The sequence below is a fragment of the Macaca fascicularis genome, chromosome 11 (genome assembly GCF_037993035.2).
Source record: "Macaca fascicularis isolate 582-1 chromosome 11, T2T-MFA8v1.1".
NCBI lineage: Eukaryota > Metazoa > Chordata > Mammalia > Primates > Cercopithecidae > Macaca > Macaca fascicularis.
In genome coordinates, this window is record NC_088385.1 from 67,812,948 (window position 1) to 67,836,846 (window position 23,899).

A 23,899-nucleotide genomic window follows, 5' to 3' on the forward strand; every position below is an offset into this window, starting at 1 on the left:
TTAGATTGAAGTCTTTAATCCATTTTTATTTGATTTTTGTATAAAGTGAGAGATCAGGATCCAGTTTCATTCTTCTACATGTGGCTTGTCAATTATGCCAGCATCATTTGTTGAATAGGGTGGCCTTTCCCCCACCCATCCCCCCACCTTATGTTTTTGTTTGGTTGTTCAAAGATTGGTTGATTGTAAGTGTTTGACTTTACTGCTGGATTATCTATTCTGTTCCATTGGTCTATATGCCTGTTTTTATAACAGTGCCATGCTGTTTTGGGGTCTTGGTTTTATAGTATAGTTTTAAGTGGGTAATGTAATGCCTGTAGGTTTGTTCTTTTTCCTAGTCTTGGTTTGGCTATGTGGGCTCTTTGTTGGTTTCATATGAATTTTAGGATATTTTCTTCTAGTTTTGTGGAGAATGATGGTGGTATTTTGATGCGAATTAGATGGAATCTGTAGATTGCTTTTGGCAGTACAGTCATTTTCACAATATTGATTCTACCCAGTCATGAGCATTGGATATATTTCCATTTGTCTATGTCATCTACTATTTCTTTCAGCAGTGTTTTGTAGTTTTCCTTGTAGAGGTCTTTCACCCCCTTGGCTAAGTATATTCCCAAATATTTTATTTTTTGCAGCTGTGGTAAAAGGGGTTGAGTTCTTGATTTGATCCTCAGCTTGGTCACTGTTGGTGTAGAGCCAGGCTACTAACTTGTGTACATTAATTTTGTATTCTGAAACTTTACTGAATATATGTACCAGTTCTACATTTGAATAATTCTTTATGGTTTTCTATGTATACAATCATGTCCTCAGCAAAAAGAGACAGTTTCACTTTCTCCCTGTCAATTTGGATGCCCTCTCTTTCTTTATCTTATCTGATTTCTATGGCTTGGATTTCTAATACTATGTTGAATAGAAGTTGTGGGAGTGGGCTTCCTTGTCTTGTTCCAGTTCTCAGAAAGAATGTTTTTGGTTTTTCCCTGTTCAGTATATTGTAGACTGTGGGTTTGTCATAGATGACTTTTATTACATTAAGGTGATATCTCCTCTATGCCGATTTTGCTGATGGTTATAATCATACAGGGATGGTGGATTTTGTCAAATGCTTTCTCTGCATCAATTGGGATGATAATGTGATTTTTGTTTTTAATTCTGTTTATGTGGTGTATCATATTTATTGACTTGTGGATGTTAAGCTATCTCTGCATCTTTGGTATGAAACTCAGTTGATCATGGTGGATTACCTTTTTGATATGCTGTTGGACTCAGTTACCTAGCATTTTGTTGAGGATTTTTAATTCTTATTTGTATTATGTTCATCAGGGTTATTGTTCTGTAGTTTGCTTGGGTTTTTTTTGTTTTGTTTTGTTTTTTTTTTTTTGAGTTTTGCCTTTGCCACTCCAGCTGGAGTGCAATGGCGCGATCTTGGCTCACTGCAACCTCCGCTTCCTGGATTCAGGCAATTTTCCTGTCTCAACCTCCTGAGTAACTGGAATTACAGGTGTCCACCACCATTCCCAGCTAAATTTTGTATTTTCAATAGAGACAGGGTTTCACCATGTTGGCCAGACTAGTCTCAAACTCCTGATCTCAGGTGATCCACCCGCTTCAGCCTCCCAAAGTGCTGGGATTACAGGCTTGAGTCACCTCATCTAGCCTAGTTTGCTTTTTTTGTTATGTCCTTTTGTGGTTTTTAGTATTGGGGTAATGCCAGCTTCACAGAATGTTTTAGGGAGGACTTCCTTCTTCTTTCTCTTTTTCAATACTAAGGTTTGGTACCAATTCTTCTTTGAATGTCTGATAAAATTCAGCTGTAAATCCTCTGACCCTGGACTTTTTTGGGGGTAACTTTTTAATTACCATTTCAATCTCACTGCTTGTTATTGGTCTGTTCAGAGTTTCTATTTCTTTCTGGTTTAATCTATGATGGTTGTGTATTTCCATCAATTTATCCATCTCCTTCAGGTTTTCTAGTTTATATGCATAAAGGTGTTCACAGTAGCCTTGAAAGTTCTTTTGTATTTCTATGACATCACTTGCAATATCTCCCATTTCATTTCTAGTTGAGCTTTTTTTTGGATCTTGTCTCTTCTTTTCTTGGTTAATCTCGGTAACGGTCTATAAATTTTATATATCTTTTCAAAGAACCAGCCTTTTGTTTCATTTATATTTTGTATTATTTTTGTTTTGTTTCGATTTTATTTAGTTCTTTTCTGATCTTGGTTGTTTCCTTTCTTCTGTTGTGTTTGGGTTTGGTTTGTTCTTGTTTCTATAGCTCCTTGAGGTGGACCGTAGATTGTCTATTTGTGCTCTTTCAGACTTTTTAATATAGGCATTTAAGGCTATTAACTTTCTTCTTAGCACAACCCTGGCTTTATCCCAGAGATGCTGATAGGTTTTGTCACTATTATCATACAGTTCAAATAATTTTTAAATTTCCCTATTGATTTTATTGTTGACTCAATAATCATTCAGGAGCATGTTATTTAATTTTCATGTATTTGCAGTTTAGAGGGTTTCTTTTGAACCTGATTTCCAATTTTATTTCACTGTGGTCTGAGAAAGTACTTGCTATAATTTCAATTTTCTTAAATTTGTTGAGACTTGTTTTGTGGCCTATCATATGGTCTATTTTGGAGAATGTTTTATTTGTTGATTAATATAATGTATATTCTGCAACTGTTGAGTAGAAAGTTCTGTAAATATCTGTTAAGTCCATTTGCTATGGGGCATAGTTTAAGTCTATTGTTTGTTGACTTTCTGTCTTGATTACGTGTGTAGTGCTGTCAATGAAGTATTGAAGTCCCCAACAATTATTGTGTTGCCATCTATCTCATTTCTTAGATCTAGTAGTAATTGTTTTATTAATTTGGGATCTCCAGTGTTAGGTGCATATATATTTAGGATTATGATATATTTCTGTTTGACTAGTGTTTTTATTATTCTATAATATCCCTCTTTGTATTTTTTAACAGCTGTTGCTTTAAGGTTTGTTTTGTCTAACATAAGAATAGCTAATCCTTCTTGCTTTTGATGTCCATTAGCATGGATTGTATATTTTTTCATCCCTTTACCTTAAGTTTATGTGAGACCTTATTTGTCAGGTGAGTCTCTTGAAGACAGCTGATACTTGGTTGGTGAGTTATTATCCATGTTGCTATTCTGTATCTTTTAAGTACAGCATTTCGACCATTTATATTAAATGTTACTATTTAGATGTGAGGTAGTATTCATCATGGTGTTTGTTCTCTGAATACTTTGGTGTTTTTTGTTTTCTTTTCTTTTCTTTTGTTTTGTTTTCATTGTGTTATTTTTTAGGTCCTGTGAGACTAGTGCTTTAAGGAAATTCTCTTCTGGTGTATTTCAATAATTTGTTTCAAGATTTAGAGCTCCCTCTAGCAGTTTTTATAGTACTGGCTTGGTAGTGGTAAATTCAGCATTTGTTTGTCTGAAAAAGACTGTACCTTTTCTTCATTTAAGAAGCTTAGTTTTGCAAGATACAAAATTCTTGGCTCACAATTATTTGGTTTGAGGAGCTTGAAGACAGGACTGCAATCCCTTCTAGCTTGTAGGGTTTCGGCTGAGAAATATTCTGTTAATCTGATATATTTTCTTTATAGGTTACCTGTTGCTTTTGCCTCACAGCTCTTAAGATTCTTTCCTTCATCTTGACTTTAGATAACCTGATGACTACATGCCTAGGTGATGATCGTTTTGCTATGAATTTCCCACGCGTTCTTTGATCATCTTGTATTTGAATGTCTAGATCTCTAGCAAGGCCAGGGAGGTATTCTTTGATTATTCCCTCAAATATGTTGTCCAAACTCTTAGATTTATCATCTTCCTTGGGGACATCAATTATTCTTAGGTTTCATCATTTAACATAATCCCAAACTTCTTGGAGGCTTTGTCAATTTTTAAAAAATTATGTTTCTTTGTCTTTGTCGAATGGGTTAATCTGAAAGCCTTGTCTTTGACCTCTGAAGTTCTTTCTTGTACTTGTTCAATTCTATTGCTGAGACTTTCCAGTGCACTTTGCATTTCCCTAAGTGTGTCCTTTATTTCCAGAAGTTGTGGTTGTTTTGTATTTATGCTATTTACTTCACCAGAGATTTTTCCATTCATTTCCTGTAGCTCTCTTTCTTAAAATTTTTATTTTTTCAAGTTGGACTTTACCTTTTGTAGTGCCTCCTTGATTGGCTAATAGTTGACCTTCTGAATTCTTTTTCTGGCAATTCAGAGATTTCATCTTGGTTTGGATCCGTTGCTGCTAGGCTAGTGTGATTTTGGGGGACTGCTAAAGAACCTTGTTTTGTCATATTAACAGAATTGTTTTTCTGGTTACTTCTCATTTGGGTAGACTAAGTCAGAGGGAAGACCTGGGACTTAACAGCTGCTATTCAGATTCTTTTGTCCCATGGGGTGCTCCCTCGATATGGTGATCTCCCCTTTTCTCTAGGGACGGGGCTTCCTAAAAGATGAACTGCAATGATTTTTATTTCTTTTCTGAATCTAGCCACCCAGCAGAGTTACTAGGCTCCAGGCTGGTACTGAGGAGTGTCTGCCAAGAGTCCTGTGATGCAATTCATCTTCAGGTCTTTCAGCCATGGATATCAGCACCTGCTCCAGTAGAGGTAGCAGGGGAGTGACATGGACTCTTTGAGGGTCCTTGGATGTAATTTGGTTGTGTGCTGGTTGGCCTCCAGCCAAAAGGTGGCTCTTTTAAGAGCATAATAGGTGCGGTTGTATGGAGAGGATACAAGCTTGCCCTAGGTTCAGGCAGTGAGTGGGGCCATAGAGCTCCCAAGGGATTATGTCCTTTGTCTGTAGCTACGAGGGCAGGTAGAAAAAGATCATCAGGTGGGGACAGGGTTAAGCATGTCTGAGTTCAGGCTCTCCTTGGGCAGGGCTTGCTGAAACCGCTGTGGGGGATGGAGATACATGTGGTTTTCAGACCCATGGGGTTGTTTCCAGGGGGATTATTGCTGCCTCTGCTGCATCACTTAGGTCACTAATGAAGTAGGGGAAAGCCAGCAGTCACAGGCCTCACCCAGCTCCTATGAAGCCTGCAGCCTGAAAGGCCAGTCTCACTTTCACTGTGCCTTCCACCAACAACACCGGATTTATTTCCAGGCAGCCAGTGAGCAGGGCTGAGTAGTTGCTTCAGGATACAAGCCTCCTAACTGAGAAAGCAGTTTCACAGTTCCTGGGCTATCCCACGAACCCCACAGTGGCAATCGACCTCCTCCAAAGGGTCTGCGTATGCTCTCAGCTTTCCTGATATGTTCCTGTGGTAGTTCTTGGAGCAAAAGTTCATGATGTGAGTTTCCACAGGCTGCACTGTGTATCCGAGTGGGAGCTGCAAGTTAGCCCTGCCTCCTATCCACCATTTTCCCCAATAATAAAGATTTTATTTATAATACCTGAGATTCCAATATTGCTTTTATTTTGAGGAACTCAAGATGCTTTATATTTTCAGATTTCTCAAAATTGTTTTAGATTTTTAAATACTACAGTAGTGAGGTAAGGAAGTTTAAGTTGAGACAAGTTAATTGAGTCCTCTATTATTAAAAAGCATTAAATAATTAAATTATTTAATAATTATTTTATTAAATAATTATTTTAAAATCCTGTTATTAACTCAATAAAATTTTATTAAGCACCTATTATGTGCCAGGCAATTTTCTAAGTGAATTAATGGTTAAGTACCTTGACCAAAATCTCTACCTTAAATGGATTGTAGATTCTAAATGAACAGTAAAAATAAATAATTCATTTGACTTCATTATTTCTAGAGTTCCCTGTTTATTGACTTTCCTCCAAAAAATTAATTATACTTTTATTTTGAGTCTTCAAAATTATTAACCAAACATACTCAAATAAATAAGTTACACAGAAAAATTAATGGTGAAAACCATGACCCATGGAGTTAATACAATTATTGATATGCATGCTTTAAATTTAATAAGAGCAAATTATGTTCTTGAACTTTAGATACTTTTTCTATAACCCTATTTCAATAAGAGATTGATCACTCTATAAAATTATAGCGGAAAATACAGACTTCTCCATTAATTCAATAATATTATTTTTGTTTCACCCATATGTTCTGATTTACTTTATATCCTAGACTACATATCTTAATTATTGAGTTCAAAATAAATATTTTTCAATTGCATGAATAGAAGTATAAGATTGAAATTATGTTTAAACTGGACAAACTTAGTATAGCATTTGGATATTCTTGTTACACATGGCTTGTAGAATATTCTATCATTAATCAAATAAGAATTCTTTCAATCTGAATTTGTATAGTGGAAATTAAACTGAAACTTAGAAGACTTAAGGTAAAACATAAAACTTGAGGAAAAACTCATGTTATACTGGCCTTGGCTTTTGTTCTGTTATATAAAGTCATTAGTGTAGATAATATGTACAATCTTTTTGAGACTCAAACCCCTCAAGGTGGTCTGGTGAAGTATAAATCTAGGCATTCTGTATAGGAGTACCATAAGTTTGATTGCACAATCTTGAAATCCACAAAATAACCTCATGCTAAATTTTAAAACCAGCTTCTTTAAGAGATGTACAGAAGCAGAAATCAAGGGGTTTGGAAGGAAGACTTGCTGGGGTAGAGGGATTACAAAGGAATCCAGAGACAGCAGAGAAAAGAACTACTATTGAGTTAATCTGCAACTTCGGGATTAATGAATGCCGACGTTCTGAAATCTCATGGAAGCTCCACTGTATCTTTCTGCAGATGTTTACCAAACAAATTTTTATCTTCATTCTGAGGCAAAGCTATGATCTGTTCTGGTTCTTATTGGTTTCCAACATCCAATATCTCACAATGTCATTCAACAGCAAGCCTGGTTATTGAAGCAGTATTTTCAAGTGAGATGTATTCAGGAGAAAGTTGTGCTTACAATTTTAGGTATCTATTATGAAGTTGTCTTTATGATAGTTTTATTTGTCAACAGGATCTGATAGTTAAAATACACTGAAAAATATCAAAAACTAAGACAAATGATTGGAGATTCAAATCCAGATTACATGCTATATGTACAACTATGAAGTACACATAATAATCATTTTCAAAGAAAAAATAAGTATTTGGAAACAAAAGATGCTGTTTATTGCAAAATAATTCTATAAAATTATGGACTTTTGTAATGAAATCATATTTTTTGTTTACTGTCAGAAAAAATTTTGACAGACTTTGGAATCGTTCAAAAAAGTATTTGTTGCATTTTATTTGAAAACTAAATACTTTCAAGGGTACCTAGAAACAGTCTGGGTTAAGTGCACCTTTCATTATCTTTGATCTACTTTACAACTATGCAACTTGTCAAAAATGGAAAATAATGTTGTCTACAGAAAAGCAAATTAGTTGTGTCCGATCTAGTACTTATTGCCCTGTGAACAGGTTTACACCTATGTACATGTTCATGTCAATATTTCTTTTCTGCCAACATATGTGTGATATTTTAATTTTCCTTTGGCCAGTTGTAATATGTAATATATGCATTCCCTCCTCAATGAGTTAAATGATATATTTTACAGTGTTAATTGTACATTGTTATGACTCACTGTTTTAGCATTTTACCATTTTTATCTTTAGCAGTATTCAAGCATTTGTGTTTACAAAAGTTAGATCAGTTACTATAATTAATATTATTTGGTTTCTCCTTCACTTAAAAAAAATTGAAGGTTCAGAAAAGTACGAATCACTTGATGACATGTCACATATATATTGATTTGCTTTGTGAACATACGTTTACACACACACACACACATACACTTCATATTTCAGATATGGCTTATATGAATTATATACATTCTGCAATATACTTTAAAAGCAAATGTGTGCAATGGAGCTCAGGCAAGACACAGTTATTATTAGATACTTACTTTATGTAAAAAGTCTAAAAAATCAAATCTAAAAATATTTTAGATATTTTTGCTTGTAACTTTAATAATTAAAACAATAGATAACAGATTTCCAAAAATTAAAGATGGTTCTCTTTATATTTTGGGTGAGAATACAGTCTACAGTTATTTATATGCATCCTATTACTAACTGTCTGACTTTCAGTTATGATGTGACATGCCTAAATAAAAATTCTCTGACTTTATGCCTGAAACTAATTTACTTATATTTACTAGAAAGGCTGCTGTCAATTCCTATAGGTGTTCTTGTTCAAAATAAATATGCACGGCATAACAGAAAAGAACTCAAATTGACTTTTTAGCTTCAGTCTATCCACAAACATATAAACAAGGCAAATTATCTTTTAAATTATTGATAACCTGCTTTAGCCTCTGCTAATTCTTTTCAATGGAGAAGTAAACATTCATGTAAACGACTATAAAATGGTTAATGAAGTCAGAACCACTGCCCTGGTAGCTACTTTCCCTATGTAAGATTAAATTATGCACATTTATAACTGAGTTTATTGTATTTCCTTATTTCATAAATAGGCATTAAAATATTTTTTAATGGCTGGGTGTGGTGGCTCACGCCTGTAATTCCAGGACTTTGGGAGGCCAAGGCAGCCAGATCACGAGGTCAGGAGATCAAGGCCATCCTGGCTAACACGGTGAAACCCCTTCTCTGTTATATATATATATATATATATATATATATATATATATATATATATATATAAAATATATAATAGCTGTAGTCCCAGCTACTCGGGACGCTGAGGCAGGAGCATCGCTTGAACCCAGGTGGCAGAGGTTGCAGTGAGCCGAGATCACAAGATGGCACCACTGCACTCCAGGCTGGGGGACAGACTGAGATTCTGTCTCATAAAAATAAAAATTAAAAAAAAATATGTTTTAACAATTTAGATACACTAGATATCTCTGTCATTTTGTTTGCTTTTTCTGTATTTGCATGTGGAAACAATGTATCATAATTTTTTAATATCCATTATAACCTCATAAAACATTTTTATAATTAGGAGGCTTTAATTCATTAGTAGTAGACATGCATTTTTGTATGTCTAATCACAGGAAAAATTTATTTGAACAGAGTCATTCCTTACAGTGTAATAGAATAAACATGAATTTCCATTTTTTGTTCTTTACACAGAAATAATCTCTGAGCTTCAAAACTGTCAAGGAAAAATTAAAAAGTTTCACTGCTTTATATTGGCTGAAAATATGGAGATTAACTTTTGTTTCTTTGCTTCTTATGGCTTAGAAAAAGTAATACATACATGTAAAAATTAATATCTATGGTTACGTTATACTTTGAGAAGAGATACTTTGAGAGGATTTAAAGTTAATGATATGGACATGTAACAGAATATGAATGTCCTAATAAGAAAATTTAACAAGTATATTTATTTCTTCTTTTTTCATTGTTAAAATCAAATGCAAAATTTTCTTCATACTCCCAGGAGATTTGGAAAATTAAGCCTTCCACAATCTCTAGTTTTTCAGTTCTATGTAATAAATTTATCTATTATTGGAATTTTGTGCAGACTCTGGGGAGAAGTGAGGCAGCTAGTGACCTAGGATGAGCTAGATAAATGGTTTTGCCAAATGACCACTGTAAAAAAATATAAAAACTAGAAGCTTAAAGCATCTGTGAAAAACAGAAGACATCACTGACTATGAACAAAGCTATACTGCCTAGCTGCCATGGATATAAACACTCTACATGATCTGCATCCAAGGACTAAACCAATCCAGCCACCCAATGGTATGTGAAAAGGATATTCATCATTCGTCATACCACCTCCAGTTTTCTGGGATGAATAACTCTAACCTATACTGCAAACCTTTTCTGGCTGTAGTTTTACTTGGAGAACTACCTATATGATGACTAGGAATGTTCATAAGCCATCCTCCCATTCTCCTCTCCCTCAGAAAAAAAATGATAGTCCACAAATTCCAGTTGAATAAGTAGAGAAGTCACTTAGGAATATACCCAAATAATTTTGAGATTCCCTAAATTAAAAGACAGTTATTGGTGACACCCAGTTAAAAATGGAATACATAGAATACATGAAATACATGTGAATAGTCATAATCTTGGTGATTATACTGTTTCACAGTATCTGAAGAAACACTATGGAAACTAAAGATAATACACAAATAAAATATGTGCAAACACACTATAGTTACACTTGCTTGGTATTTGGGGGTGACTTTTAGCTCCACTATCTGAAGTCTATTTAGGAAATAATAACCCCTTTTCTCTTTTCACTGCATTCACACTGTAACACAGAAATAAAGGGCTGGCATGGTGGCTCATGCCTGTAATCCCAGCACTTTGGGAGGCAGAGGTGGGCAGATCGCCTGAGGTCAGGAGTTGAAGACCAGCCTGGCAAACATAGCCAGACCCCGTCTCTACTAAAAATACAAAAATTAGCTGGGTGTGATGGTGGACACCTGTTATCCCAGCTACTTGGGAGGCTGAGGCAGGAGAATCGCTTGAACCTAGGAAGCAGAGGTTGCAATGAGCTGAGATTGTGCCATTGCACTCCAGCCTGGGCAACAAGAGCGAAACTCTGCCTCAAAAAAAACAAAAAAAAAAAGGAAGCTCATCTAATAATCCTCCTCAGAGAAAGGAATTTAAGTCACTTATTTTCTTCTTATTTATTTATTTTTAAGAGAACAGTAAGTAATTAGGGAAGACATTACATTAATTCAGCTACATAATCAGGGTTTTCTGTCTGTAAGGGAGTTATACCTGATGTAAATGACGAGTTGATGGGTGCAGCACACCAACATGGCACAAGTATACATATGTAACAAACCTGCACGTTATGCACATGTACCCTAGAACTTAAAGTATAATAATAATAAATAAATTTTAAAAAAAAGAAACATATTTCAACATGTGTCTTTTTTTAAACAGATCTATTGACATAAAATCAATGTATGAAGAGCTTCACATTTTTAATGTGTACAATTTGATTTTTGGACATATGCAAATACCTATGATACCATCACTACAATCAAACATGTAGTACATCCAACACCTCCAAAAGCTTCCTTGTATTCTTGCTTTTCATTTGTTTGTTTTGGTGTTGAGAACTGTTAATACAAAACATATCCTCTTAACAAATTCTGAAGTGCACGATATTGTATTGTTAAAATAGTACTATGTTGTACAGATCTCTAGAACCTATTCATTATGGATTGCTGAAGCTTTATACCCATTAAACAGCAACCTCCCAATTCATCCACTCTTCCATCTCAGACAACCACTATTGTATTATCTGGTTCTACTAGTCTGAAAATTATTCATACTTCATATGCATGGAATAATATGGTATTTGTTATTCTATAACTGGCTAATTTCACTTAGTAGATATATCTCCAAACAAGACATACACGTGGCCCACAGGTATATGAAAAGATGTTCAACTTCATTCGTAACAGGAAAATACAAATCAAGAATAAAATGAGACATAATCTCAAACCTACTCAGACAGCTATTATCAATTTAAAAATAGATTAAGTGTTGGCAAGGTTACATACAAACTGGAACCTTATATACTGTTGGTGGGAATGGAAAAATGTGCAGTTGCTATGGAAAACAGTATAAAGATTTCTCAAAAAACTAAAAATAGAACTACCATGTGATTTAGTAGCCTCATTTCTTGGTATGTTTAATAGGATGGAAGTCAAAATTCCATGTTTATATCAGCATTATTCACAATAGCCAAGAAAAGAAAACAACTCAAGTGCCCATTGATAGATAAACGGATAAATAAAAGTTGCTCTATGCATACAGTTGAATATTATTAAGCCTAAAACACAAACACACACACACACGAGAAAATCTTCCTATTGACATGGGGTAAACTGGATGATGTTATTTTAAGTAAAATTAGTCAATATGTTTTTTGTGTTATCTGATTTATGATTCGATTAAATAATTGTGTGCTCTTCTCTTTTTCCTGCCACAATGTATTAGATACCACTTTATTTTAGTTAAATTAAGATATATAATGACATATTTAAAACTACTATGTGATGTTTCATATATGTATACATTACGGAAACATGTACCACAATTGAGCTAATTAGCGTATCTGTTACTCACGTAGTTACCTTTTTTGGAGAGGGAACAGGTGAGAATACGTAAGATCTACAGTGTTAGCAAATTTCAGCTGTATAATAAATTATTGTTAACTATAGTCGCCATGCTGCACCTTAGGTCTTCAGAACATATTCATCTTACAAACGCAAATCTGTACCCTTTGACCAATTTCTCTTCTACTTTTTTGCCTCTTGTCCCATGGGAACCAAACTCTACCCTCTATTTCTGTGAGTGTGACTTTTTAAATATTCTACATGTAAGTAATATCATGTAGTATTTGTTTTACTATATTACTGTACTTGATTTATTTCAATTACTATAATGTTCTTCAGGTTCATCCATGTGGTCACAGATGTCAGAATTCCTTCTTTTGTAAGGCTGAATAGCTTTCCATTTTGAATACCGCATTTTCTTTATTCATCTATCAATGGACACTTGGGGTGTTTCCATATCTTGACTAATGTGAAAAACATTGCAATGAATAAGTGAGTGCAAGTATTTGTTTTAGATACTGATTATACTTCCTTTGGATATATACGAATAAGTAGGATGGCTGTATTTCCTTTGAACACACATACCCTCCCAAGATTGAACCAAAAAGAAATTGATATCCTGAACAGACCAAAAATGATTTCCAAAATTGAACTAGTAATGAGTAACTTACCAACAAAAAAGAGCCCAAAACCAGATAGATTCACAGCTAAATTCTACCGGATGCACAAAGAAGAGCTGGTACCATTCCTACTGAAACTATTCCAAAAATTAAGGAGAGAGATTTCTCCTCAACTCACTCTATAAGATCACCGTCGTCCTGATACTAAAACCTGGCAGAGATAATAAAAAAAGGAAACTGCAGGCCAATATCCTTCAGGAATATTGATTCAAAAATCATCAACAAAATACTTTCAAACTGAATCCAGCAGCACAACAAAAAGCTAATACACCATGATGCAGTAGGCTTCATCCCCAGGTTGCAAGGTTAGTGCAACTTATGCAAATCAATAAATGTGATTCATCACATAAACAGAAATAAAGACAAAAACCACACGATCATTTCAATAGATGCGGAAAAGGCTTTTGTTAAAATTCCACATTATTTCATGTTAAAAATTCTCAATAAGCTAAGTAGTGAAGGAACATACCTCAAAATAATAAGAACCACCTATGACAAATGCACAGGCAATATCAGAGTGAATGGGCAAAAGCCGGAAGCATTTCCCTTGAAACCCAGCACAAGACAAGGATGCCTTCTTTCACCACTCCTATTCAACACAGTATTGGAAGCCTTGGCCCAGCAATCAGAAAAGAGAAAGAAATAAAGGTCATCCACATAGGAAGAAAGGAAGTCAAACTATATCTGTTTGCAGATGACATGATCCTACAACTGGAAAACACCATAGTATCAGCCCAAAAGAATTATATGCTGATAAACAACTTTATTAAAGTTTCAGATTCAAAATTAACATACAAAAATCACTAGCATTCCTATACACCATGATATGGTTTGGCTGTGTTCCCACCCAAAACTTATCTTGAATTGTAGTTCCCAACATCCCGCATGTGTTGTGGGAGAGACTGGGTGTGAAGTAATTGAACCATGGAAGAAGTTACCTCTATGCTGTTCTCGTGGTAGTGAGTTCTCAGAAGATCTGATGGTTTTCTAAGGGGCTTTTCCCCATTTTGCTTGGCACTCCTTTTTGCTGCCGTCATGTGAAGGAGGATATGTTTGCTTCCCCTTCCTTCATGATTGTAAGTTTCCTGAGGCCATCTCAGCCCTGTGAAACTGTGAGTCGATTAATCCTTTTTCCTTTATAAATTATCCAGTCTTGGGTATTTCTTCATAGCAACGACTCACACCACCAACAGATAAAGAAGAGCTAAATCAGGAACATAATTGCATTCACAATTGCCACAAAAAGAATAAAATACTTAGGAACAGAGCTAACCAGGGAGGCGAAATATCTCTATAATGGGAATTATAATACACTGCTCAAAAAAAAAAAAAAAATCACGGATGACACAAACAAATAGAAAAGTATCAGGTGCTCATGGATAAGAATTAATATAATCAAAATGGCCATACTGCTCAAAGCAAATTATAGATTCAGTGGTATTCCTATCAAACTATCTAAAGCATTTTTCACAGAGCTAGAAAAAGCTATTTTAAAATTCATATGGAACCAAAAACAATCCCAAACACCCAAGGCAATCCTAAACAAAAAAAACAAACACAAAGCTGAAGACATCATGTTATCTGATTCCAAACCATAGTACAGGGCTACGGTAACCAAAACATCATAGTACTGCAAAGAATACAGACACATAGACCATTGGAAGAGAATAGAAAGCCCAAAAATAATACTGCACACCTACAACCACCTGATTTTTGACAAAGCTGACAGAATCAAGAAATGTGAAGAGGAGTCTTGTTTTAGTCCATTTTTACTCAACTATAAAGACATACCAGAGATTGGGTAAATTATAAAGGAAAGGAGCTTAATTGACACACCGTTCTGCAGGGCTGTGGAAGGGCATATCTTACATGGAGGCAAGAAAGACAGAGTGGTGATGTAAGTGGGGAGAGCCCCTTATAAAACTGTCAGATCTTGTGAGAACTCACTCACTATCCTGAGAACACCATGGGGAAAACTGCTCCCATGATCCAATCTCTTCCCACTAGGTCTCTCCCTTGACACTTGGGGATTACAATTTGAGATGTGAATTCGGTGGAGACACAAAGACAAATCATAGCAACTCCCTAGACAATAAATAGTGCTGGGATAACTAGCTAGCCATATGCAGATGATTGAAACTGGACACCTTTAGCCCATATACAAAGAGCAACTCAAGTTAAATTACAGACTTAAACATAAAACCTAAAACTATAAAAACTCTGAAAGACAACCAAGGCAATATCATTCTGGACATAGAAACAGGCAAAGATTTTGTGATGAAAAGCAACAGAAACAAAAGCAAAAAATGACAATGGGATATAATTAAACTTAAGAGCTTCTGCACAGCAAAAGAAATTATCAACACAGTAAACAGACAATCTAGAGAATGGGAGAAAATATTTGCAAACTATGCATCTGACAAAGGTCTTATATTCATCTTCTATAAGGAACTTACACAAATTTATAAGAGAAAAACAAACAACCCTATTAAAAAGTGAGTAAATGATGAATAGATAATTTTCAGAAGAAGACTTACATGCGGGCAACAAACAGATGAAGGAAACCTCAATATCACTGATTATTCGGATAATATAAATCAAACTCACAATGAGATATCATCTCACACCAGTCAGAATGGCTATTATTAAAAAGTCAAAGTAGATGCTAGCAAAGTTGCAGGGTAAAAAGAATGCTTATACACTATTGGTTGTGGTATAAATTAGTTCAACCATTGTGGAAAGCAGTATGGTGATTCCTCAAAGAGCTAAAATCAGAATTACCATTTGATCCAGCAATCCCATTATGGGTTATATACCCAGAGGAATATAAATCATTCTAACATAAGGATACAGGCACATAAATGTTCATTGTTGCACTATTCACAATAGCAATGGCATGGAATCAACCTAAATGTTCATCAATGACAGATTGAATAAAGAAATTGTGGGGTGTGTGTGTATATACACACATACACACACACATACACACACACACACATATATATACACACACACACACACACACACACACACCATGGAATACTACACAGCCATAAAAAGAACAAGATCATATCTTTTGCAGAAACTTGGATGAAGCTAGAGGACATTATACTTAGCAAATTAACACAGGAACAGAAAACTACTGCATATTCTCACTTATAAGTGGGAGCTAAATGATGAGAACTCAGGGTCACAAAGTGGGCAACAACAGATACTGGGGCCCACTTGAGGGTGGAAGGTGGAAAGAGGAAAAAAATCAGAAAAACAAAATAACTATAGGGTACTAGACTTAGTACCTAGGTGAGGAAAACGTCTACAGTAAACCCCTGTGACATGGGTTTACGTGTATAGAAAACCTGTACATGTACCCCTGAACCTAAACTGAAAGTTTTTACATAATGGACAAAAGATTTAATTAGACATTTCCCAAAAGAATACATGCAAATACCTAACAGGTATATGAAAAGGTGTTGAACATTATTGATCGACAGTAAAGTGCAAATCAAAACTATAATGAGATAGCAACTTACTCCAGGTAATAGAGCTTATATCCAAAATACAGGCAATAACAAATGCTAGCAAAGATGTGCAGAAAAGGAAATTCTCATATACCATTGGTGGGAATGTAAATTAGTACAATCACTATGGAGAAAAGTTCGGTGGTTCCTGAAAAAAATAAAATTAGAGCTACCATATGATCCAGCAATCCTATCGCTGGTTATATATCCAAAAGAAAGGAGCTACCATATGATCCAGCAATCTTATTGCTGGGTATATACACAAAGGAAATCAGTATATCAAAGAGATACCTGCACTCCTATGTTTGCTGCAGCACTACTGTTCACGATAGTGATGATTTGAAAGCAACCTAAGTGATTATCAACAGAATAAAGAAAATGTGGTACATATACACAATGAAGCACTATTCAGTCACAAAAAAGAATGAAATCCTGTCATTTGCAACACATGGATGGAACTGGAGATTATGTTAAGTGAAATAAGCCAGGAACAGAAAGACAAACATCACATGTTCTCACTTATTCATGTGATCTAAAAATCAAAACAATTGAACTCATTGACAGTGTAGAAGGATGGTTACCAGAGACTAATGGGGGCTGCGTGGAAGTGGGTGTGGTTACTGGGCACAAAAATTAGCTAGAAAGAATGAACAAGACCCATTATTTAATAGTACACAGGTTGACTATAATTACTAATGGCTTATTCGTACATTTTAAAGTAAGTAAAGGGTGTAGTTGGATTGTTTGCAACACAAAGGACAAATGTTTGAGAGAATGGATACACTGTTCTCCATGATGCGATTCTTCTACATTGAATGCCTGTATCATGTATCTGATAAATATATACGCTTACTATGTACTAACAAAAAAATAAAAACTACAAAAAAAAGATCTGAAGCATTTCTTCAAGTAATGAACAGGAGATGAAACATGACTTTACCAGTACAATCCTGAAGAAAAAGCATAATCAAAGTAATGGCAAGCCGGACACAGAGGTGGTCCAATTAAATAAAAGCAAACAGGTCATGAGCAAAGGTCATGGCAAAAGTTTTGCTGGATATTCAAGGCATTTTGCTTGTTGGCTTTCTGGGGGGTCAAAAGCAATAACATGTGCTTACTATGAAAGTGTTTTGAGAAAATCAGCCAAAGCTTTAGAGGAAAAGCGCTCAGGAAACCTTTACCAGAGTGTACTACTCCAGCACAGCAATGCTCCTGCTCAATCCTGTCATCAAACAAGGGCAATTTTACCAGAGTTTTGATGGGAAATCATTATATGTTTATATTACAATCCTGATTTGACTTGTTCTGGCTCTTTTTGTTTTCTCTTATGAAAAAAAAATTATTTTTCTTCACTTAATAATATAAAAAGGAGCACACTGACATGGTTACATTTCCAGGATCCTCAGTTCTTTAGGGGTGGACCGAAGGGCTGACATCATAGCCTATTAAAAATGCCTTGAATTTGATAGAACTCATGTTGATAGTTTCCATTTTAATTTTTATCTTTTAATTCCATTTTCCACAAACTTTTTCCAAGTTCTCTTGTAAAAACAGAGAAAATCCATTATTATCCCTCCTGTCTCAGTAAGGTGAAACTTCCTATTCACAAAAACTTCCCCATTTAACTTCACCTGTCACCCGTGTGGATTTAGGAGTGGAGACCAATGCTGCCATGATACTCTTGTTACTCTTGCTGTTGATCTGAATTTATCAGAAAAAAAAGAATCAAGGTGACTCATGTTTCTACAGTATTCATATGCATAAGGTACGTGACTGCATGTCTGGGTGATATCATAGAATCTTCACGGTTCTTGAAAAAATACTCCTGTACTTCTAACAAAAAACTTTGTATCATAAAGACTTGTCTCTCTTATAACTAAATAAGCTCATTCTTCTCCAAAAAAAAGGTCAGTTTGAAATATTATCAGTTACCATATTCAGGTTTGAGTTCAAGATATCTAGGTCAAATCATTGCCTCATCTGGAACTCTTACAATTACATTAGAGATTCACAGCTTATAAACTAAATGTTAAAGTTATGTGTAGTCAAGTTACCCACTATTAATTGGGTATAGAGGAGAAAGTTTAAACCAAATGGAGAAGATATATTAATTATAAAATCATATGATTCTAGCATAGCAAGGAATAAAAAATGACAAGATAAATATGTTGAACCTTTCTTGTTTCTAAAGCTCTTTCTACAGCATTCACAGGTATTTGAAACTTTCTTTTTCTACTTTTTAAAGGATTCTCTTCAGCCAGTATATCAGTGATATCATTACATATGAAGAGAATAAATGAACCTTTATTCTTAAGAGGTGGATTCTCTTGTTTTTTCCCTTATTTTATGAAATAATAGTTTTCCATTCACTTTGGTTATTGGATATGGCAATATTATCAGGCAGTAACTTGGGAGATCCTGTGGTTTTCATTTCTGTAACTCCTTGCCCCACTTGGTAACAGCAAAATTATTTCTCTGTAGTAATCTGTAAGAAAATTTCTGGCTCAGAATGTGACCTTTTTTTGAGAAGTAATATATTGAGCCTGTGCATAAATTCCATTTGTGTGATGGCTGACAATTATTATTCATAAGTACATGAAGCAACACTCAGGGAGCCTGGAATAGAAATGAACTGATAGTAACAGCGAGGGTCCTATAATCCACCCAATTATTGAGAGCATCCTCAAAGTGGAGGCACTTTTGTGTCTACTCACATGAGGCACAATACCATCATATTCTGGACCCATTCTAAGAGGTCCATCCATTTATCCTTGACAAATATTTTTATTAGTCAAATATACTGTTGACTGCAAGTACCTATGATTATCCAACAATTTAATTCACTGGCATAAAAGTCAAGGGACAAGGCAACTTGAATTACAGTTTGGGATTACCTTAAAGATAATTTTTCAGTTTTAGTTCAAAACTCAAAATCTTTTGGATCAATGGAGTGCAACATCCAATTGAGACATATGTTACCTTCAAAATTTAAGGAACCCCAGCAAGTCTTCTGATTTTTTTTAATACCATGAGGATAGATGGCATAGAAACTTGCATTTTAGTATGAAGAGTAAGCATCTTCATTTCCAAGTATATTTAATCTTCAGGGCTTGAATTCATTGACTGGTTCCTGTATTTTTGTGAAATTACTTTCGCACTCACAGGCAGATATTTGTATTCTCAAGTCAGCTTGGTGTTATTACTATTATTTTCCTAAGACAATAGGAAACAAATTGTGACACAGAACAAGATGTTTCAAATGTACTCTTCCCCTGAAAAGTCCTAACAACCACCTATCCCTTATTAATTAGAAAAGGGAGAAAGGAAGAATTTTCCACATCTGTAATTGTATACCAGCTGCACTAAGCTGACTGACTCAGTACAGTCAGCTTTGTACAGAGAAAATATATGGAAAGGTAATTGCAACTGAAGTAACAAATAGAGTAAGTTTTTTATTATATAAATTTGAAGTGTACAACATGTTTGGATATATATATAGAGAGAGAGAGAGTGAGAGAGAGAGAGAAAGAGAGAGAGGGAGTAAAGTTATTACTGTAGTCAAGCAAATTAACATATTCATCATCTCACATACTTACATTTCTTTGTGTGGTTGTATGGTAAAAGTATCCAAAATCTGCTCTTTTACCAAAGTCTCATTATGCAATGCAATATTATTAACTAAAATCAACCTTTCATATCCAGGAATTTTGTATTCATGAGTTCCACATCCATGGATTCTACCAACCATGGATCAAAAGTATTCTAACAAAGGATAGTGCAACTGTACCGAACATATACATAGTTAATTTTCTTGACATTATCCCTAAACAATGCAGTATAACACCTATTTATGTAGCATTGACATTGTATCAGGTATTGTAAGTAATCTAGGCATGATTTGAAGAGTATAGGAGGAGGTGTATGAGTGATGTGCAAAAATGAAACCATTTTATATAAAGGACTTGTGAACATCTGTGGATTTTGGTATCCATGAGGGGTCCTAGAACAAATACTTCATGGATCTTAAGGGAAAAATCTATGGTCCTCACGCTGTACATTAGATTTCTATATTTACTCATCCTACATAACTAAAACTGCAGCTTTATATCCTTTGGTCTACTTCTTTCTATCTTCCAGAGGCCCCCCTACTGTTGATAACCAACAGTATACTCTCTCTTTCTATATATTTAATATTTTATTAATTTTGTTTTAAATTTCACCTATAAGTGATATCATGCAGTATTTGTCTCTTGTGTCTGGCTTATTTCACTTAGCATAATGTCCTTTGGGTTCAGCCGTGTTGTCACAAATGGCACCAAGTTTATGATCACCAATACCCTTCTGTCTTTTTCACCTTCTGGAGTTGAAATTCTCCCACTGCAGTTTTGGGTCCTAGATGTAAACAGTAGTCTCTGTAATTTGTCCAGGGTTTCTATTATTTTTTATTTATTCTTTTGGCCAGGAGGGATTATGGAGCCTTCTACTTGGTCATTCTTACCATATGAATTTGTTTTATGGGTCAAGGTGTCAAAGTAGGGATTTTCACACTTGATGATTAATGATAGATAGATAGATAGATAGATAGATAGATAGATAGATAGATAATAGATTTTTGCATTCAATATCTGGAAACTTTGAAAGTAACTATAGAAAAACATCAGGGATTCCACTCAGATCATTTTGAGACAGACTCAGATTAAAATTTCATTCATCATATTAATCCATAGCACCCACTATGATTGTCTGTTTTCCAGGGATTAGCATTACCTTATATCCAGTATCCCACAACACCTGGGAAAAGCTTAATTTTCCTTTCTCAAGTACAATTGTCCTTCATAGATTTCCATTTGGAACTGCTGAAAAAAGATTCACATTACAAGCTGATATTACCTTGGGGTTCCATCTAAAAAATACATGGACTTCACTATGTTCAAAGTGTAAGGAACATAAAAAATGTGATACCTTTTCTTACCCATTATCCCATTGTAAGAGTCATGGCTGACATGTCTATAACAAACAAACAAACAAAAAAAGATTAACAACAAAAGAGCATAACAAATGTATTTAATCAAATTTGTATGTGACATAGGAGCCTTCAGAAATTCAGACCCTGAAATTCCAGGGAAAACTATATATTTTTATGAGGTTTGATGAAGACTAGTCAGCCATGAAGAAATGTTATTGGACAGAGGGGATGATGTAATGGCACTAGACTGAAGAGGAAAACCCAGAGATGCTTCTCTGTTTAGATTCTTTGCTTTGCTGTATAGCATTCCTTCCTTCTGGGTATGGAGCAGGAACACTCTAGAATGAGAGTCTCCAAGAAAAAAGGCAGAAGAGAGAAAGCCCTTTCTAGGTTGTACGGCTTGCTTTAGGGAAAAGAAGTTCTAGTTTCTATGACCTGTCTAAGAAAAATTATAGTTTCTATGACTCACTTTGTGGGAACAATAGAAGCAAGAGACAGGAAGACAGGAGAAAGAGATTTTTTTTTGCTTCTGAGGCCTTTCAACCTCCTTTAGTTCAAAGTTGTGCCAAAGCACCATCCTTTGGGGTAGTGTTTTTTTAGACCCAACCAAAGGAAGTTAGGTCTTCAAACTGACATATTGGGATATTTGGTGAGAGGTTATCATTCTGTGTAGTATTTGCTCAAGTCAGGCCTATGTTTCTTATTTAAATTTTGCTTTTTCCAATGCAAAACTTAATAGTAACTTAGCAGGCTGCCTAATTGTATCAGCTCAAGGACCACAGAATTAAAATTTTCTTTTGGTCAGATCACCGCAATTAACAGAATGTATGACTTCTCATTACGAAAAATATTCCCACCTTTTATCCAGCAGTGAAATGCCATTGCTTAGTCTATGACAGCATATGCAAAGAAATCAGAGAAAATATTTAAAGCATTTCTCACCAGCATTCCAGACTTATTAGTATGAAATATCAGCCACTGCTTTTCAAAGAGGTAGCTTCTCCCTCCACCAATGTGTTTCTCACTGTCTTGTTGGAAGACAGAGAGGCCTTATAGATTCTCTTGCAACAAAGTGTGAAAGTGCATCACAGATTGTTCTTGACAATTGCACTAAAACATTCTTATATAAGTTTTTAAATCCCATTCTATACATTTGCCAAATAACTTTTTTCTGCTTGATCTAATTTTATGTTTATGTACCATAATCTAAGTTTATATAAATAAACCAAGTGGAACAAGACTATATGCTCCCAGCTTCTCCTACTACCACATTGAGTCCAGTATATCTGACAGAAATCGCATGCTGACAAATTCACTTTTTCTGTGTAATTGTACATTTCCATACTTGGTTGATAAAAATTTCCTCATGCTTTCTCATGATGTTAATTTTTATATACTTTATAAAAATTTATTTTGTATTTTGAAGTGCGTACTATTTTGTTCAGGAATTAACACTGTAATCATCCCTCCATCTTTTTCTGCTTACAACAAGTGTAATTTTAGTTCAGTTAAAAGGAGATTATAAAGTATGTTGGATCTAGTTTCGAAAAAAAAAAAATTGGCTTCTCCTTTCCAAATATTAGCCTGGAAAGAGAAAAATGTTACCAAATAAGGAAAGAAAGGCTGTTTCAGCTGCAAAGTAAGATTCAGTAAAGTTTGAAAGTTCACGATTTAAGTTATCAAAGTATCTCCATTCTATTTCTTGTGGCCTTATCTTTTTGCCAATAAATGTAAACATTTCAAATTGGTGACCTGGAGATGAATTTAAATGTCTTTGAAATATAGCAACATATAAGATTAAAATCTGAGTTTAATTTTAGGCTGTCTAAAAACATGTGGTTTTAGGGGAAAAATGTATAGCACAATAATATGAAATTTGATTGTCAATGTATGATTTTAGCCATGACTGGAAATTTGGACTTGTATTTTTATTTGTTTAGGCTCTCCACAGTTGTTAGGAGGAGGGGGCAAAGCCTTCTATTAGTCGTTCTTTTTATTGTATATATACGCTACATGTTCACACTACCAGCACAATTATTAGGTGCTGACTACCATTGCTGCCTCTAGTAAAAAAGACCTGCTAACCAATGAAATAATTAATTTGGTACCATATGTTTACTTTTGCAAAATTGGACTAATGTAAATTCTGAAATGGTATGTGTGATTAGGAAGACCTGGGTCATGTGTTCAAGCTACAATGTAACAAGAAAGATTAACCATATGGAATTTAACTTTTGTAGTTGAGTGACACTCTTCTTAAAACGTGGACTTTCCTAAACATAGGAGATATGTTCAGATACATAGGGGAAGCTAAAAGGAATGATGAATAGTTGTTATACTTCTGTAATTTTCTCTAAAAAATGCATTTTTCAAAAGATCTTATCCAATCAACATGAAACACATGAAAGATAAAAATTAGTATCTGAAGTAAACAGGAAACATAATTACGAATCCTATTTACATTAGGTTCACACAGGAATATTATGAACAACTCTATGCCCACAAATAATTGATGACATAATAAATAAATCAAGTTTTTGAAAGATACTATTTACCAAAACACACAAGGAGAACTAAGGATCCAAACAGTCTTATGTATTATAAAAATTGAATCAGTAACTATTAATCTTTCAAAACACCAAGTACAGGGCTCAGCTCGGCTCACTGGTGAATTCTAC